The sequence below is a fragment of the Harpegnathos saltator genome, unplaced genomic scaffold (genome assembly GCF_003227715.2).
Source record: "Harpegnathos saltator strain DR-91 unplaced genomic scaffold, Hsal_v8.6 scaffold40, whole genome shotgun sequence".
NCBI classification, from domain to species: Eukaryota; Metazoa; Arthropoda; class Insecta; order Hymenoptera; family Formicidae; genus Harpegnathos; species Harpegnathos saltator.
Window position 1 is genome coordinate 27,097 of NW_020230206.1, and position 4,516 is coordinate 31,612.

The window sequence follows — 4,516 nt, forward strand, 5'->3', positions numbered from 1 at the left end:
AAATTAGAAACAATTTAAGGGATGTCCGCAACATTAATGTATCCGTTAACACCGTTCGGAGAAGATTAAAGGAACAAAATCTGCTTTCGCGCAGGCCAGCAGCTGTACCTTTGCTTAAATGTCACCATCGCGTAGCTCGACTCAATGTTGCAGTTGAGCATAAAGACTGGACTTACGCAGACTGGAGCAAAGTACTCTTTAGCGATGAATCTCGTTTTTGTGTCTATTCTCCAGATGGACGAGAACGAGTTTATCGTCGCGGTGGAGAACGATTTGCAGACTGTACGGTAAGTGAGAGGCATAGCTCCAATGGAGGCTTTGTAATGATTTGGGCAGGAATTTCAGCTAATGCTCATACAGATCTGCACTTTTTTGACAAGAATATGAACGCAGATGTATACGTGGAAGACATACTCATTCCGTATGTTGTTCCGTACGCACCCTTCATCGGAGAGAACTTCTTGTTTATGCAAGACAATGCTCGACCACACTCTGCGAGAAGAGTGCTTGATTTCTTCGATGAAGTTGGCATAAATCGACTCGATTGGCCAGCAAATAGTCCAGATTTAAATCCAATCGAACACTTATGGGACAACCTCGGCAGGAAAGTACGAAATCACGTACCTGCTCCTCAGTCACTGCGAGAACTGCGAATAATTCTCGAAAACGAATGGTATACAATTACGCAGGATGAAATTAAAAGACTAATAAGGAGTATGCCTGATCGTATGAATGAGGTAATACGCGCACGAGGCAGTCATACCCACTATTAGTACACACACACCACACACACAGCAGAGAGGGTTTAGAGTCATTAATTACTGCAGGAGTGACGAACTGCGGGGTCCTTATCTCTGCTGTAACACCACACACACACAGACCACAAGGAGGATGTGAAATCTTGAAATACTGTGGAGCTGACGCACCACGGGGTCCTTATCCTTGTGGTACACAAACACACACACACACACACACACACACACTCACACACACTACATACAATGGGACTTTTCCTACCAGTAAAACTCCATGCGGTTTATATTGGGAAGACTTACAACCATAATTTGAGCTAATGACAGCGGTATCTTAAAACGCAATTCATCTTTATTACGTAATATCGATTACGCAAAATGAAGAACCTAAATTGAATTTTACTTTCATTTCCCTGGCTTTCAAAATAATAAATGCAAATCATTAAATATATTGTGTTGGTTATGTAAATTATTATATATTATATATTATATATTATATATTATATATTATATATTATATATTATATATTATATATTATATATTATATATTATATAGACAAACATGAACACAGCTATTGAAATTATGAAAGAGCCAAACGAACCGCAGAGCCTCTTAGCCCCTTAAGCCTCGCTGAATCGACATTTGTTACAAATTCGAAATTGAATATCTCGATACCTAAATATCCTAGCAGCAAATTTCAAAAACGGTTTGAAAACTTTGAAGCCGTACTTTTCAAAAGATCTATCGAAATTGTGCGCAACGATATTTTTTCAAAATGGCGGGTGATAAAAAAGAGAACGTGAAAAGTTGCTAAAAAAAGGTTCGAGCGTGCCACGGCGCATGGAGCAAAGTAAGTGTCGCAGCTCAATGGGACGAAAAGTACCTAAAAGTATAGAATGTTTTCTTTAAAATACTTCGTTATAGAGCTTGATGCGATACTTATTCACTGAATTATGCAAATTTAACAAGAAAACCGCATTTTTAGCAAAATTTGGAACAACTCAGTGAAAAATGATCACATTGAGCTCGGTAAAGTAGCATTTTAAAGATAACACTCTATACTTTCATGTGCATTTGGTCCCATTACGCTACGATACCTGATGCATACCATGCACCATTGCAAACACGGACCTTTGATTATCAATTTTGCATCCTCTCACTTTATCATCCGCCATTTTGAAAAAAATGGCCGAGCATAATTGCCATTCAGATATTCTTAAAGAGAACGTTTCAAGCTTCATTTTGCATTTCTGCGCATATTTCTATCTTCATTATTTACCAAGTTATGATCATTTGAAATTTTGTAATTTTTTCTCAAATTTTTAGTGTACCGGTTTTTTTGCGTTTGAGTGTATATATATTCACATTATAATTATTTTTTTATCTCATTTATCTCCATGCACTCCACATTTCCACATATTCGTGTCATTTTAATATATTTATATTTTTATGCCACGTTATATAATTTATATTAATATTTAAGAGGAATTATAATTCTTCGATATTTATTGTTTACACGCACCCACATTTGTCAAAAACGTTTCACAAACTAACAGACATATTACTTAAACCGTGTTACTAATCTACAGAAATTAAAATTATATCGTCTAGAGGTTTTCGTTCGTACCAATATTATCTCCTCTACTTTTCGAGAAAATAAAGTCTAACTCAATGTTGGCATCTTCGTCGCCCGTCATGCACGTGTGACAGCCATCTTGGATTAACCGGCGCGACTGACGACGAAGCATAGATTCAGTAGAGTGAAACTTACTAGCGCAACCGTGCCTATAGGAGAGAGTGCCATCTCCCGGGTTGAGCCTTCCGCGACTTGTGGGGCTATGTTCCGATATTCACTTCCAGCGAAGAAAATCCATAGTATGTGCAAAACAAACTATATATTTTCAGTACTGGTAGTGAATAATGGAACTCAGCCTGGGAGTTTCCACCGGAGCAGCGGCTGTCGGTGGTGCTGATTGGCTTTCTGACGAACAAACAGACGTCCCCATTGCGGTACGCCGATAAAACGGTCGCAAATTTGTGCGAAAGATGCCCGGCAGCTTTTCCGAATTGAGCTAATCGTATTTTTCATGATATTTTGTTGAGGGGGAGAACAAAACGACCGAGGCAAGAGATGCCCGGCAGCTTTGTCGAATCGAGATCATCGTTTTTTTCCATTAGGCTTCGCTGAAGGGGGAGGGGGGGGAGAAAACGAACGATGCTTGAGATGTCCCTCGGCCGTTCCGAAAGTCGCTGTAGATTTTCTCACAGCGTGATTCGCTCAGGAGGGGGGGAGAAAAGGAACATTGCAAGAAATGCCCGAGTTATTTTTCATGATATTTCGTTGAGGGAGCGAGAAAACGAACGATGCGAGAGATGCCCAGCAGCTTTGACAAATCGTTTTTTTTTTCATGATATTTCGTTGAGGGAGCGAGAAAACGAACTATGCGGGAGTTGCCCGGCAGCTTTGCCGAATCGAGTTATTCGTTTTTTCTCATGATATTTCCTTGAGGGGGGGGGAGAAAACGAACGATGCGAGAGTTGCCCGGCAGCTTTGCCGAATCGAGCTCTTCGTTTTTCTTTCATGATATTTCGTTGAGGGAACGAGGAAACGAACGATGCGAGAGTTGTCCGGCAGCTTTGCCGAATCGAGCTCTTCGTTTTTTTTCATGATATTTCGTTGAGGGAGCGAGAAAACGGACTATGCGGGAGTTGTCCGGCAACTTTGCCGAATCGAGCTCTTTGTTTTTTTTCATGATGTTTCGTTGAGGGAGCGAGAAAACGAACGATGCGGGAGATGCCCAGCAGCTTTGCCGAATCGCTCTTTTTCATGATATTTCGTTGAGGGAACGAGAAAACGAACGATGCGAGAGTTGTCCGGCAGCTTTGCCGAATCGAGCTCTTCGTTTTTTTTCATGATATTTTGTTGAGGGAGCGAGAAAACGGACTATGCGGGAGTTGTCCGGCAACTTTGCCGAATCGAGCTCTTTGTTTTTTTTCATGATGTTTCGTTGAGGGAGCGAGAAAACGAACGAAACGGGAGATGCCCAGCAGCTTTGCCGAATCGCTCTTTTTCATGATATTTCGTTGAGGGAACGAGAAAACGAACGATGCGAGAGTTGTCCGGCAGCTTTGCCGAATCGAGCTCTTCGTTTTTTTTCATGATATTTCGTTGAGGGAGCGAGAAAACGGACTATGCGGGAGTTGTCCGGCAACTTTGCCGAATCGAGCTCTTTGTTTTTTTTCATGATGTTTCGTTGAGGGAGCGAGAAAACGAACGATGCGGGAGATGCCCAGCAGCTTTGCCGAATCGCTCTTTTTCATGATATTTCGTTGAGGGAACGAGAAAACGAACGATGCGAGAGTTGCCCGGCAGCTTTGCCGAATCGAGCTCTTCGTTTCTTTTCATGATATTTCGTTGAGGGAGCGAGAAAAGAAACTATGCGGGAGTTGTCCGGCAACTTTGCCGAATCGAGCTCTTTGTTTTTTTTTCATGATGTTTCGTTGAGGGAGAGAGAAAACGAACGATGCGGGAGATGCCCAGCAGCTTTGCCGAATCGCTCTTTTTCGTGATATTTCGTTGAGGGAACGAGAAAACGAACGATGCGAGAGTTGTCCGGCAGCTTTGCCGAATCGAGCTCTTCGTTTTTTTTCATGATATTTCGTTGAGGGAGCGAGAAAACGGACTATGCGGGAGTTGTCCGGCAACTTTGCCGAATCGAGCTCTTTGTTTTTTTTCATGATGTTTCGTTGAGGGAGCGAGAA